We start from the raw sequence: 15200 nt of genomic DNA on the forward strand, positions 1-15200 counted from the left end.
GAACCACAACAACCTGACTTAGTTCAATTAAAACTTGTGGAATTTCACCCCGAGGCTTCAGTGGGATTTAATGTAAGCAGCACAGTAGCCTTGGCTTCTTGCTGTGGCATGGGAGAAACTGCACCTCGGGAGCAGTAAGGAGAAAGGAATGAGGGAAGGTGCCCACAGATGAGAACAGCTCCAGCTTCTAAAGAAACACAACACTTGGTAATTACTAGAACTAAGCACATTCAAACGTCACTGCCTCTTGCACTGTCAGAGCACATTCATTTTGAGAAAATCAGAATGTGCTGGGCTTGCATTCTCCCTTCTCTTTTCATGAATCTGCCAACGTGTTCAGAAAAGGTCTGGTTTGAATACCCATATTAGAGGTGTATTAATTTTGAACTTGTCAAAAGGAATATTTGCATTGGAAACAGTTCTACAAGTTTGTCTGCATCATGAAGGGAACGAACCCCCTCCTGCTGGCTCTGTTCTGATTAGCTTGGGTTGCTTCCAGCTGAATTCAGGCACAGGCTCACTGGCTCTACTCTCCCTCATTCCCATCCTTCTGCTTTTCTCCCTTATTTAAAGATGTTTGAAGAAGCCAGGCTAAATATGATGGGAGCTAAACTCTTATTTTGGTTCTCCTCGCTTTGTAGACAAACCCTGGAAGTGTGGTAGGGCTGCAGACCCCGTGGATCCGTGTGTCTAATTGAAGCAGACAAGACTGTAACTCAGACTTTGCATATTTCAATGAAATATTCATGAATCCAGGAGAGAATAACCCGGGGTGAACATCAAGTTGTATAATCTGAATATATTCTCTATAACTGTCAGCAACACGCAGACAGCTCAGAAAATTCCGGGGAGGGTCTGTGCTTGTTGAGAAACATCTCGCTGCTTTGGCTCTAAGGACAATGATGATTGTGTTTGCCCAGACTATTTAATTAGCAGATTTCCCAAACTGGGCTCTTAGGGACTGAAGTCCCCATTTACCCCATGTGGAAGCATGTGGCTTACCCAGGAAGGCTGGGAAGCTCCAGCTGCCACTGGAGTGGAGGGTGCCCAACCTCCTGAGACACGAGGCAGTTCCTCACTTGGCTATTTAATCCAGGCTGAAGCGCTGAACATTAAACACACCTTCATTAGATGATGCTCGTCTCTATTTCTGCATTGATTCCTCTGAAGGCCTGCAGGTTAGGAGTGGGAAGGAAAATCAGTAATGGAGCAAAATGACTGTGATTTAGAGATCGGATTGCACGCAGCCAGGACCATGCATCAGGATAATGAGATTCAGTCTTGTTTGCTTACAAGCACTGGAGACAGAAGCAGAAAATGTGATCCACCAAGCCAGCTCTCAGGAAATGAGGAACAATAGAGTGAGGAAATCAAATTTCAAACGGCAGGGATATATTTATCGAGTTTTCCTTGGGATTTTTGCAGAGCTTTGGGGCGTTCTCTGTGCAGTGTTTTTTCGGGCAGCCGACATATGGCAGGAGGATTAGATCACTGCAAAGCACCGTTGGTTGTGACCTATTTGTTAATGCGGGGCTGGGGTCAGCGGCAAGAGACAAATGCACTTGTCACTGTTTGGGGCTTTTCAAGTGCTGCTCCTGTTGTCCCTCGCACTGTGGCCAGACATTTGGAACAAACTCATTAGCTAATTAGTGGTGTGCTCAGCCCCACGTGGGCGATATTCCCATTATGGCTGTGGAACAGCCCCTCCTGAGGCTCCCTGGCAGCTGCTCTTCCCTAGGTTAGCTGGGAGGGCAGCTGGGGGAGGATGTGCCTTCCTCATCTTCTCTGGGAGAGCCTCCTGCATTCCAGACATCCCATTCCTTATCCTCCTGCTCCTTATCCTCCTGCTCCTTGCCTACTCCCACTCGCTGGGTCTACTGCCACCGGCTTGTCTCTGGTGACCAGTGACAGGACCTGAGGGCACGGCGTGAAGCTGTGCCAGGAAAGTTTAGGTTATCAGGAAAAGGGTTTTCACCCAGAGGGTGCTGGGGCACTGAACAGGTTCCCCAGGGAATGGTCATGGCATCAAGGCTGCCAGAGCTCCAGGAGCGTTTGGACAACGCTCTCAGGGTGGGATTTATAGAATCACAGAACAGTCTGGGTTGTAAGGGGTCTCAAAAATCCTCCATGGGCAGGGACGCCTTCCACTATCCCAGGTTGCTCCAAGCCCTGTCCAACCTGGCCTTGGACACTTCCAAGGATTTGGCAGCCACAGCTGCTCTGGATACCCTGGTCTAGTGAAAGGTGTCCCTGGTCATTGGTGTTGTTCTGTGCAAGGGCATGAGTTGGGTTTCATGCTCCTTGTGAGTCCCTTCCATATCCTGAGGACATCCTGGGAGTCTGTGAGCTGCCTTCTCCATGTGGATTGCTCTGCTGGTTATCAGGGTGGTGCCACAGCTCCTGGTGCCCAACTCGGGCTGCAAATCGTGGCCTTGGACTCTGGTTCTGCCAACGCAGCTGAAATGTTGTGGGCTGGGAAGGATCAGAGATGGCTCGGGTCAAGATCCAGGTACAGCCTGCTCCAGAGAGGGATGGGGCAGGGCTGCAGTGGGAAGTGTTCTCCACCAGCTCCTGGCTTTAAAATCACAGGACAAATGCAGCAACCTCCTGTTGCTAGTATGAAACAAGAGACGTAAATCCACTGCCACGAGTCTGCTCAGGGGCCACCAGGAGGGAACATGCCTGTGCAGCTTGGGCAGAGCTCTGCTGGTGCAGCTCTACCACTCATGTACCTGCCCAGGGCAGCAGGAACTTTAATGCACTTTAAGGCATTAACATGGATATAATAATAAAAAAATAAATGATTTTACTTGGCTGGTTTTTTTTACTCGCACTATGGGGCTCAATCTGGTTGATAGAAAAGTGATTTTTTGGTGGAAATGTGCCAGTTGCAGGAGGTTTTTGCTGGGTTTGCTGATTTGCACACTTAATGATGTAGACAAACACCTGGGATGGAGCTGGGAATGGAGAGGAAGCTGCCTCCTGCGCTGGAGAGCTATCTGCCAGATCTGGAAGGAACACAGGCAGGAGAGAAGGCAGCAGGAACAATCCTCTTCTTCCCATTTTATTTTAACCAAGACCTTTCTTATCCTCCTTTAGAGCTGTCAGCACCTGATCATTAGGATTAATGAACGTGCCCAGAAACATTGGGTTTCCATCATTGCTGTTTTCTTGCAAAGAAGAAAAGGGGGAAGTATTCTTTCAGCTCCTGCTGATACCATCAGATGTGTGCTGGTCCCTTATTTTTTTCACCCAGAATTTAATCCTGCCTAGCTCAAGGTTAACAGCTAAGCCAGAATCACAGCTCACTGCAGAAGATTTGAAGCTTCCCAGCTCCCAGATGGTGTTCAAGGCATTGGAATGTGCAGCATTTCTAAACAAGTTGCTTTTAATGCAGCTCACCCTGTGTTTCACTGCAGTCCCTGTTCTTCTGTATTTAAACCTCAAATCTGTGGCAGATTTGATAGTGGCTCCATGGGAGGGAAGTGGTGGATGCTCCATCCATAGAAGTTTCCAAGGCCAGGTTGGACGGGTCTTGGAGCAGCCTGGGATAGTGGGAGGTGTCCCTGCCCCTGTCAGGGGGGAGGAGATGATTTTTAAGGTCCCTTCCCAAACCATTGTGGGATTTGATGAAGTTTGCAGCGCTCAGCCTGACCTTCCTTTCACTTAAAAGCAGTGACTCATAAACTGGATTTTGCTCCACATTTCTGTTTCCCTGTGCTTTTGTAAGGCACGATTCCTCAGGAATTTGGGTTTTAAATAACCAGCAGCAGTGCCCTGTGCCAGCAGTGATCCAAGCAGAGCTCTGCTATCCAGCTTCTCCCCGGCCCACACCAATCCCCACTGTCTCCTGAGCAGCCAGGTCCCGTTTCCTTGAATTGTCTCCCGGTTTTAAGATGGGAACAAATATATTCAGGGAGGACTACAATGGGAGCAGTGCCCTCCTCCAGCCCGCGGTGCCGGACACAGGTTTAGTCATTATCCCAAGGGGAAGGACGTGTGCTCCGACCCACCCAGAGCGTCCAGCTCCTCCTGCCACGTTTGTGCCTCTGTGCCCCTGCTGAGCTCCCCTTCATCACCCAGCGTGGCGACCCTGATCCACAAATGTGCCCCTAAAGCGTCCCCTTAGCCATAAATGTGGTTATTTTATATTGGCACCTTCAGTGGGAGTACCTGTGCTGTGCGAGGCAATGGGAGCTGTGCCAGGGAGGTTCAGGTTGGACACCGGGAGGGATTTTCTCCTGGAAAAGTGATTGAATATTGGAATGGGCTGCCCAAGGATGCGGTGGAGTCACTGGCCCTGGAGGTGTTTAAGGAAAGGCTGGATGTGGCACTCAGTGCCATAGTCTAGTTGACAAGGGGGTGTTTGGCCACAAGTTGGGACTTGATCATCTCAGGTCTTTTCCAAATGAATTCATTCTATGATTCTGCTGCCAGCCCACACTGGACCTCACTGGCCCACACTGGATTTCTGGGGGGCTACCCTGCCCTGAAATCAGTTTCTCCTGGGCGCTGTGTGGAGGTGGATTGTGTTCCCCAAGCCTTCTCCTTCCATCAAAGGCAGCCCCAGACCTGCTTTAAGGTGTACCCTGATCCACAAATGTGGTTATTTTGTACTGATAGTAATTAATTTGTATTTTTTGTCCCTGGGTCTTGGGGGATCTCTAGCCCTGAACCCAGCTCCTCCTGGGCTCTGTGAGCACTGAGGGGGATCCCCAGGCGCTCTCCTTCCATCAGAGCCAGCCCCGGACTCTCTCTAAAGCGCCCCCTGACCCATAAATCGGGTTATTTTGTAATGACAGACTTCTTTTGTATTATTTCACCCAGGTTTTTGGGGGACCCCTGGGCGCTTTGAGCCCTGAGGGGCCTCCCCAGGCGCTCACCCCTCCAAAGTCGCCCGTGCCCGGGGGCCGATCCTGCCTCGCTCCTCACCGGCGCCGGGTCCGCCTGCGAGGAGCCGCGCCGGGAGGGAGGGAAGGAAAGGAAGAAGGGAGGGAAGGAGGGGAACAGGGAGGGAAGGAAAGGAACAGGGAGGGAAGGAGGGGACGGGCAGCGCCGCGTCCCCCCCCGCCCTCAGCGCGGCCGCGCCTCGGGGCCGCGCGCGGCCGCCGGTTCCGCCTCCTCCGCCGCCTCCCCGCGGCCGCCGCCGCCATGTTGGATGGTGCGTGTGGGTGTCAAGCGCAGCCCGCGGCCGCCGGGCACCGGGACACCGGGACACCGCGCCCGCCCCGCGCCCGCAGGTCAGCGCGGCTCCCGCGGGCTGCGGGACGGAGTGGTGGGGTGGGGTGGGGTGCGGGGGGGAACGGGCGGGCAGCCCCCGCAGCGCCGCCCTTCCCCTCCGCGGGGCGCGGGGTGGGCGCGGGAAGGGCCCCCGGGGGTCCCCGCGGGGAGGGCGCGGGGCCGCGCTGGCCTTTGTTGTCGCCGGTGGGTGGCTGGGCGGGCGGCGGCGGGGACGGGCTGGGCCCCCGCGGCCCCAAGTTTGGGCCTGGCTCCCGATGGGCCTCCCGGGGCTGCGGGGGATGGCGGGGCCTGCGGGCTCGGGGGGCTCCCGGCGGCGGCGCTGGGGCGGGGGGGCTCCGGTCCGCCCGGTCCGACCCCCGCCCCGGCGTTGTTCACCTCCATCGTGGCGGGGAGGGGATTATTTTGTTGTATTTTCAGTAATATCGTTGTTTGGGAGATGTGTGATAATGCTTTTAATGATTTTTAAGGGTCTCTTTTATATAGGGGGCTTGGGCTAGATGTTCTCCGGAGGTCCTTTTCAACCCTAACAATTCTGTGATTTTCCGTGGTTCTGTGATATTCTCTCTCCCTGTATATGTATTTACACCGATACATACTTATATATATTTTTAAAAAAATTTACCTGCAGTACCTGTGATGCTGGAGATTAGGGTTGGGTAGTCAGCGAGCTGTGTTACATTATTGCTGTGAAATACATTGAAACAGTAATTATCACAGGCTGCCCACAATGGAAGTCCCCTATTTTAAAGCCGTAAGGCTTTAATGTAAATGTTAAAATATTCATGTTAAGATTTAAAGCTCTGAGGCTTTAAAACTGGTAGCGTTTGGTCTCAGTTTTATGGGTGTGTAATGCTTCCCCCTCCCCCTTCTCAAGCACGCTATCGACACTGATCTGAAAAGCCAAGTGAGATTTTAAATTTACAGCAGTTGGACGTATTTCTTGTTCTCATCTATTAAGAAAATAACCTGAATTATCTACATGCTCATCCATTTTCAACAGGAGGCCTTAAAGGACTTGTTGGGATTGTGAAGCTGTTGCAGATGTTATGGGCTGTAGAGTCTGACTTGAGGAGTTCAAAATGCAAATCAGGCCATGAGATTAAGTTTTATTATTCTCTCCACTGAAATACGTGTTTTATGGTAATACAGAATTCTTGCATAATTTCAGTGTGTTGCTGCGTTTCATGAGACACAAGGTCATAGGAAATTGTATTGTTGGGGTGTGAAATGTGGGATGAATGATTTTTTTTTTAAATCAGAAGTTTATTGTAATGGTATCTTTAGCAAAATGCAGCCTGTTTAGGAGTTACTTCTAAATATGTGTGTCTTGGCTGATTCTCAGATGTGTTATTTTTGAACAAACTCAAGTGTAGAGTTTTATTGGGAAGAATCAAAACTTTTGATAAATTTTCCTTTATAAGCTCGAAGTAATGGTAAACTAGCTCGACAGAATTTCAGAGATAATCTTACCCATATTAAATATTTAACTATGTTATCAAAAATTATCAAGCACAAATGACCCGTGAGTGCGCATTCCTGAAGGCGGATTCTGATAAGGCCAAATCGACTGTGGGTTCCATTTGAGGAAGTTTGACTTGGGGGTGCTGATTGTAACTTCCTCTATTCCATGAAGTTACTCTGCAACATTACACCTGTGTCACAACAGCTCTCTGACACAGCAGCTTGACTTTTACATCTGCTGAGGAATGGAAATTATTATCAGCCTTTAAGAAATGCAAGGTGGCACTCACAGGATCTTTGAATCCCAGAATGGCTTGGGTTGGAAGGGACCTCAAAGCTCATCCAGTCCCACCCCGTTATGGCAGGGACACCTTCCACTGCCCCAGGTTTTTCCAAAAAAGGTCCAGCCTGGCCTTGAACACCTCCAGGGATCCAGGGGTGGCCACAGCTTCTCTGGGAACCTGTGCCAGGCCTCCCAACACTCCCAGGGAGGAATTCTTCCCAAAATCTCATCCAGTGCTGCTCTCTGGCAGTGGGATGCCGTTCCCCCTTGGCTGTCACTCCGAGCCCTTGTGAATAAATATCCTCTCTCCATCTTTCTCCACCTCTCCATGGCCTTGTTCCCTACGTAGAAGCTAAGCAGTGGTGGGTAATATTTGGGCTAAAAAAGTGCTGTTTATGAGTTACCTGATGGGTGTGGAAGGACCAGAGGAGAGACCCCTGACTGTCAGGTAGCCTGGCTGGTGATGTTTATGTTGGTTTTCACTTGCATTATTCCTACAGTCACATGTAATGAAGAGCTCACAAACATCTAATGTCCAGTATAATGCAGGCAGCAGAAATGAATTCAGCTTGCACTGACCACATCATTATTTACATAACTGGTTAATCATGCTAGTTGTGTTCCAGCTGTCAGCCATTTGATTGCTTTAAAACTTGGAGCTTTTAAGAAGCCTCAAATCTTGGATCACTGCTGGGAAGTGCCAAAGGCCTAATTTGTTACTTCATAAAAATGCTGATAGTCTCTCTTGATACAGAAACCCGGGTTTTGTTTCTGTGGTTGTTATTTTTTTTTTCTTTAGAGAGAGAGAGAGCAATCATTAAATGATAATCAGTTTAGGGGAAATACATTAAAGAATAGTTATGATGTTCCTGATCTTGCTTTTCTTAGGTCTCATACGTGGGATGGGGAAATGACTCTGGCTTTTGCTTGGTGTAGAAGAATATAAGTTACTCTAATACCTTTCTTTAATGACTGGTACTCAGGAAGCAACTTCCCAGTCTTCCAGGGCCATATTTGCAGAGTGCTAAAGTGTCCCTTGGGATGTTGCTAATAGAAAATGAAATGTGCCTGCTTTGTAGGGACGCCTGTAATGTTCTTTTCCCACTTTGCCTTGCTCTGATCTGTGCAGGGAAAATATCGAAACGTACCAGTATCCTGCTGGCTTAAGTGCTTCAAAGAACAGCAGGTTTTTGTGTGTTTCAGTAGCCTGGCTGCTCATTAAGAAGGCAGGAGACTCCATGGAGTAGAACAACATGGATTGCTGTCCTCTGGAATAAAACCTGCCGGGGCTGATTGTAGGTCTGCTAGCGTTGGTGTGCTCCAGGTTTGGTACAGACTGGCTGCGCTGAATAACAAACCCTAAAAAGCCTGAGTTAATCAGTTTAGCTGGTTGTTACAGGGCTGCTTTCCTGTTCTGCGTGGAGAAAGAATTCAGAATGGTTGAATGTGAGTGAATTCAGAGACTGTGGGCTTCAGGATGGATCTGGAACTCAGTGGCTGTTGGGCTCAGCCTCTCGGCGAGTGGTGCAGCAGGTAGAAAGCTACAGGAAAACTGATACTCTTTATTTATCATTTTACAAATAACAGTTTTGTCTCTGGTTTCCAGGTTTGCTTGGTTTTATGATGCTGCTCCAGACCATTGATAAAGGTGAAGTAGTTGGGTCAGAAGGTTCTGATGGTGTTTTCTGTAGGTTACCAGTGGTTGTAGGTAGAGTTTAAGGAGAGTAGCTTAAGTTACCAAGATTGAGTTCTATGTAAAAAGATTGAGTTCTATGTAAATATGTAATAGTGGAGTTTGGGTGAATGATGACAGTAATTAGAAAATCAGTATTGAAGTACTTTGTGCTTGTTGGTTGCACTAGCACTGGAGATGTCTGCAGAATTCAGTTTGTAATTCAGTATTGTGCCTTTCTATGTGGAAATATAACTTTGAGTTATTGTGCTAGCGAGATGTTTTTCTTCTGTATGATAATTTTCAGCTCATTTTTCTGGTGTTGTTACAAACATTGAACTTGAATTGATCTCAGAGCCAATACCCCGTGTTACATTAATTGTTAATAGTGTGTCTCTCTGTTTCCTGTCACCCAGGGCTGTTAATATAAATGCCTCTAACTGGTGCCTCGAGCTTGTGTTCAAGGTCAGGCCTGGGCTGTTCACGCCTCCTGTGCCTTGGCTTGCCAAATCCAGCTCTGTGCAGGTGGGGTAGCAGGAGCTCAGGCTCGGACAGGTCCCCACTGGCAGTGGGAGCAGCTGCCTCTGCTCTGGGACTGGGTAAAACCAGTCCCAGCCCAGGCCTGGGTGCAGCTCCACCTTGGAGGCTCCCCTTATCTCTGTTTTATGCTGGAGGTGGCTGGGGGAAGTCTGAAGGAGTCTCAAAGACACTCTTGTTTTGTTGTTGTGATCCATACACATTGTTTTTAAGGCATAGTTTTCCTTCCACTATCAGGAGTGGAGCTCCCTGAGCTGTCTCGAGTAATTAGCTGAAATTTGTGCATGAGAATTCTGCAGTTTCCTTCCACCCTGTCCTGTTCCTTCCTTTCCTTCCACCCTGTGTCTGTTCCTGCCTTTCCTTCTATCCTGCTCCTGCCTTTCCTTGCACCCTGCCCCTGTCCCTGCCTCTCCTCCCAGAGCTGTTTTAGCCATGTTGTCTGCAGTGCCTGAGCCTCTCATGTCACCATATAATAAATCCTAAATGGTCATGAGGTCCAGGAGAGTTTGGAGGGTGACCCAGGCAGGAGAAGGCCTCTGTGCTGCTTCTGCAGGCTTGGGACAGACCTGGCTCTTTGAGGCTTTTTTGTTTCTCAGAATGCAGCACTCAGTGAACAATACTTGTACAAATTAAGTAATAAATTACTTTTTTTGAAAGTTCAAAGCTGCTTATGAATTTAAAACCGTGCCAGACACCTTAGTTAGAGACGTTTTATGTTCATCATACCAGACAGAAATCTGAAGACTCCTTTGCCTTGTTTGCTTTTCAGTATTGCAGGAGTTATGGCCAATTTTGGGGGTAGTTTTAGAACTGATTACTTAAAATACATGTGGAGTCTGAGGGTCATGGCTAAAATTCAGCAGCCAGACTGATTTAATCTCTCTCCAGTATAACCTCATAGAGAATCCCCTGCCCTTCTGGAGATGTCACATAATGTGATGGCTTCTAAAATTCACCTGGGAGATTTCATTATTTAAAAGCAGAAATCCAGGCAGAGCAAGCTCCCTACTTCTGTTGGATGGGTTTGAGTTTTGCCACCAAGAAATGCTACAACACACGTGGTACCCCTGCTAGGGAAAAATACCAGCACGGGTGACAGGGTACTAATGAGGCCTGGGATGTTCTTTTACATTTTTGCCTTTATTCTCCCAAATCATATTAATTTCTAGACTTAACATCAATTTAGTAGTTTCTGAACCTTTGCAAGGGCAATGGTCTTTTCAGAGCTTTGCTAGAACAAAGACATTTTAAGAATCTTAATAGAGAATCGTATAATCTTATTACAACTGCTCCTGTTTAAATCACTTCCTTGTACTTAAATAACAATCTGTCACCAGCTATTTCTTGATTGTAGTTTTTGTCAGTTGCAATTTATCCCCTCCCTGGTTTGGTTGAACTTTTTTTTTCCCCCTGATTGTGCAACCTTTAGGTTGGCAAAGCTCCTTCTTTCTCACACAGTTCTTCTGAGTCCACTGGGAGTAATCGCATGAGTAAACTGCTCGCTGGTGTAAGAGCTGTGCACTTCACAAGTAAAACCTTTGTGGGACAAACCCCACTGAAACAACTGATACAGACAGTTCTGATATTCCTCAGGGAGAGACCAAACAAAGTCTTTTTAAAGGTAACTTCCTCCCCTGGGATGGCAGCACAAAAGAATCCTTCAGACACGTTTCCCTCTAGGTGGGAATTCTGTTCCCAGGAGGTTCCTCGTGGGGGTGAGCAGACCCCAAGCATCACCTCAGTTTTGTCATTCTGATTTTTATTTATCTCTTTCTTTCTAGTGATGAGGATTTCTTCAGCCAAATCTGTTGACCCAGTTGCTGCTGAAGCTGCTTTTCTACTGACTTTCAGCTCTGTTTGGACAGGGATGAGGCTTGTGACAACAGCAGTAAGGCAGAGATGTTTGCTCTAACCTATGAAATCAGGCAGAATTGAAGATCATTAATTAATCCTTATCTGCAGAGCTGTTCTAACGTGCCTGTTCTCTGGTGGATGGTCAAGCACAGCATGCTCTGCCACATGGTGCACGTAAAGGAAAGCACTTCAATTGTTAGTTGAAAAACAGAACTTGAATATTTTTAATTATTCACTTAATTAATCAGAGAAACACCCTCCCATTTTGTGCCATTGCTGGATTATGACTGGTAATGTCTGGTTAGAGGTTCCTGATCAGGCATTACCCTCAATATTCAGATCCAGGAAGATCTGATGCATCTTTAAAATGCCCCTGCCCAGGTATTTAATTACTTGATGAAAACCTCTTTCTCTAATGACCACTGGAAAGGACAAACTCCCCTCTGTTGTATTATCTAATGAAATATTTGCCTTCTGAGCCTGTCCTGCCTTATTGCAGGGGTTTGATTGCTTCTTGCAGTGTTCTGCTGCTTGCAGTGATTTTTTTTAAGGATGGAATGCTTATTACCTATGAGAAGTGTTACTATATTTTGCTGCTGTTGTTGAGCAGAGTTCACGAAGTTAAACTTTGTCTACCAATTTAGAAGAGTTTCTCAGAAAGTCAAGATAATGCCTCTGTTGGAATGTTTTCTGATAAACAGCATAGGTGACACAGACTACTTTTCTTAGGAGTGTGCAAATGCAGATCAGAAGTCAATATTTAATACTGTCAGTTTTGAGAATCTTTTCAATTTGTGTATATTTTTAAGGCAGAAATTTCTGTCTGCTGCTCAGAAGAACAGCATGACCGTCCTTGCACCAGGCTATGATCGTGGTATTTCATACTTTTTCAACAAAGCTACTGCTCTCTGAAGATTTTATTGGTACTTGGGTGACTCCTCTGAAAGATATTTATGTTTATATGTTTACTGGTTCTCTTGGGAAGCTTTAATAAGGAAGTAAAATACAGGAATGTTATAATTGGTTTGACTTGGCTTTCAGAATTCTTGTAGAGAAGCTGAAGTGTAAAAGCTCAAGTACAGCAAAATCACTTTTAAACTGGTTTATTGCAGAGAAGCACTGAGGTAAATCATCAAAGGATTTTTAGTCTGCAAAACTGCTTAAGTGTTGTGTTTAAAATTTACAAATCGCTGACCCCTTTGTGAGACACTGAGACAGACTGAAATGTCTGGCTCTTTTTTACGTTTGACTACCTAGTGAATAATCTCCTTTTGCCTGGCCTGCTGCTTTAAACACACTGAGTGCTGCAATTGCCATTTTGGTGTCTGTCTGCTGACCAGCAGTGGCTGTGTATATTTAATTTCATCATAATACGACCATAGGATGCCTCCAGGAGTATTTACATGGGCTTTAAAAGTCAGGACGTGTTGTATGGCTGGAGATCTGGGATTTTGGGGAGTGCTCTGTGTGATGGGATCTCTGCTGAAATGCTGAGGAGTGAGGAACAGCAGGAGAGTTTTGTAGCTTGTCTTCATGATTCTGTTTTTAATTTGCTTTATGGGGGGGTCTGTTCTGCAGGAGATGGTCTGGATCAAGGAGAGTGTGAGCACATCTTTCACTCTGGAGGGGTGGGGGACCTGTTGATCTGGGGCTGACTGGATCCCTGGTTTTTAGTGCTGTTTGCTTTCAGGTGTGAGTGCAGGAAACACGCTCCAACATCCTGAATGCAGGAACACTTTTGTTCTCTATGCTCTGTGCAAAATTGTGTCTGGATGCCTTGGCTTCCAGCCAGGCTTTTAATCTCTTCTTTTTTATGTCAGCTTGGATAGTGTATATAATACTATAGTGCTTTTTCCTGTCCCTGGAAATGCTGATTTTTAGTTTTATTTTAAGAAGGATTTTCTTACTCAGAAGAAAAGTAAACTTTAAAGGGGGAGGAAACTCTGTGCTTGGTTTTTTTTTTCGTTTTTGTTTCTTGTTGTAGTTTATGCTCTATAGAAAGGCCTGAAATGTGCTGTCAAAGCTTTCTCTCTCGTTTCACAAATTCAAAATTTAGAAACGGGGCAGGGCAAGGTGGGGAGAGGTCTCAAAGTAGTTTGGAGTGAGAGGAGGGGAGAATTAAAAACACATTCAGTGCCCATGAAACAGATGCGCCTTTAGATGCCACAAGGCTTATTTTCCCATCCAGCTTGACCAGTCTTTTGTCAAAACTCCTATTTTAACTATTTAAATAAAATACTATTTAATAATAAATAAAATAGTATTGAAATAAAATCTCCTTTCATGGGAAAACCGAGTAAAAGAGAATTAAGCCCCGCCTGCCACTTCCATGCTAAGCAGATGCAAATCAGAGCCCCCTCCCTCCAGTTGCCTCTTCTCTGCTCCTGGGTTTCATTGTTTTGATGAAAGCTGTTCTGGTGCCAACTCCCAGCCCAGAGGGCAGGTGAGAGGAATTAAAAAAATCCCAGATTCCAGCTCGGTGATTAACATATCTTTTGGAGCTTGTAATGTCATCCTTGCACACAAAACAAAGTCGCAGCAGCTTCACAGAGCAGAGGTTTGTCAGAAAGGCAAACATCAAAGTGGCAAGAAAAGAGGAGTTTATTTAAAATATAGCAGAAAGACATAAAACATTCGTGCTCACCTATGAGAGCTATTAAAAATTTAAAAAAAGCGCCTTTGAAGGCAAGCATTAAAGATTTAATAGTATTAATTGAATTAAGCCGTGGGAGTTGAGGATCTGTAGACACATGTGTGAGTGTATGTTCTGAGACATCATCTGTGTTAAGGCAGCAGAGTGCTGAGACCTCAATTAGCTGGACTTGCTCTGTAAGGGCTACCTTAACAAACCCTATTTATTCGTGGGGTTAATTAGAGATGCCATTAGAACTGAGTGTAAACACAAGGAAGGGACTTGGGGAGATGGAAAACTGCAGAGCCCACCAGCCTTGGCATCCCCGGGCAAGGCAAAGCAGGCAGAGTCGTTTCCAATCTGCATTTAAGGATAATTTTGTTTATATCATTAAGGCTGATTTTTTTTTTTTTTTTTTCAAGAATAGGTTCCTTTTCCTTTGTTGTGAGAACAGTAACTTAATACTGCTGTGCTCCAGCCACAGGTATGGGCTTTTCTTTGGCAGCTAAACTTCCATGTTACTCGATAATTATTTTCTTTGAAAACTGGCTGATTTTGGTAGCTTTTTAGCTTTTCTTATGCATAGAACTTTCACTGCTAGGAAAACTTCTTGCTGGAGGAAGAAGTTTGTCTGTAAATAGACCCAAAAATAAAATCACAGTTCAGTGTGATAACCTGGTGTGGAGGGGATTTTGTTGGTTTTTTTTTTTTTTTCCCTTTGCAAATTAAATACTCGATTTAAGGCTTAACATATTTGCATTATACATTAAAAAGCAGGAAAAAAAAAAAAACAAATCCTTGTACCATTTCTAGAAAGAAAGAACACTGAAAGCTCCTTGCAAGCCTGCAGGTGGCTTGGCAAAGGAGGGACGTGTCCAGGGGGAGCAGCTCCAGGAGGATTTGATGGCTGTGGGAATCCTGGTGGGGAGAGGCACCACCAACCCCATCCAGAGGGATAACAGAGCTGAGGGAGATCTCAATACATTCATTTTCCCTTCTTCAGGAAGGTGGGGAGGGTTGTGTGAGCCTTTCCTGCTGCAGATGTAGTTACCAAATGATTCAGCACGGTGCCGTGCCCACGGACTGGAGCAATATTGATGAATTCATTACTGCTCTCTGATGGATGTTAATGGGCTTGAATTTCTTCTGTGCATTTGGACTAGGTGGAAAGCTCTTGAAAAAAAAAAAAAAAGAGACAATGGAATGGGTGAGTTTTTAAGCCACTTTTGTGTCCTGCTTCTAAATCTAACGAGGGAATGTTTTTAATGACTTGCATGAAAACAATGGTCAAAACAATAATCACCAGGCAGCTCTGGGAGGGACAGGGAGGAGCAGTGCTACACCAGGGATTTATTGCATTTTATTCAATATATCCCAAGCCACAATCAGCTGCTTTGGAAACAGAGGTAGGTGTTGCCTTTTCCATGTGGGTTCCTTGGGAGATGTCTGGAGTCCCAAGGCCATGATCCAGTTGCTGCTTGCAGGGTATCAAAGCTGAGGGGTAGAAGATGTTCTCTGCG

At 46.3% G+C, this 15200-nt stretch overlaps 1 protein-coding gene and 1 long non-coding RNA gene across 6 annotated transcripts in view; one reads left to right on the forward strand and one right to left on the reverse strand.

Moving 5' to 3' along the window:
- Positions 1-757: 757 nt before the first annotated feature.
- LOC128815432 (uncharacterized) lies at positions 758-5096 on the reverse strand. 2 transcript variants are annotated; one of them, XR_008439638.1, is made up of 3 exons: positions 4884-5096; positions 3403-3572; positions 758-1172 (listed from the first exon to the last, which is right to left on the reverse strand). It is a non-coding gene; the product is annotated as an uncharacterized LOC128815432 (long non-coding RNA). The 2 variants fall into 2 exon arrangements; XR_008439639.1 differs by lacking the exon at positions 4884-5096 and adding an exon at positions 4174-4282.
- A 28-nt stretch (positions 5097-5124) lies between these two features.
- The window catches only part of EPN2 (epsin 2), a 43606-nt gene continuing 33530 nt past the window's right edge, over positions 5125-15200 (forward strand). For 2 of the 4 annotated variants that reach the window (XM_053992166.1, XM_053992169.1), the window contains exon 1: positions 5125-5240. The gene's annotated coding sequence lies outside the window, so the exon portion shown is untranslated. Of the gene's footprint in view, positions 5241-10975; positions 11083-14102; positions 14165-15200 lie in introns of those variants that run through there. The other 2 variants (XM_053992167.1, XM_053992168.1) reach the window with 2 other exon arrangements.

The sequence above is a fragment of the Vidua macroura genome, chromosome 16, assembly GCF_024509145.1.
Source record: "Vidua macroura isolate BioBank_ID:100142 chromosome 16, ASM2450914v1, whole genome shotgun sequence".
NCBI lineage: Eukaryota > Metazoa > Chordata > Aves > Passeriformes > Viduidae > Vidua > Vidua macroura.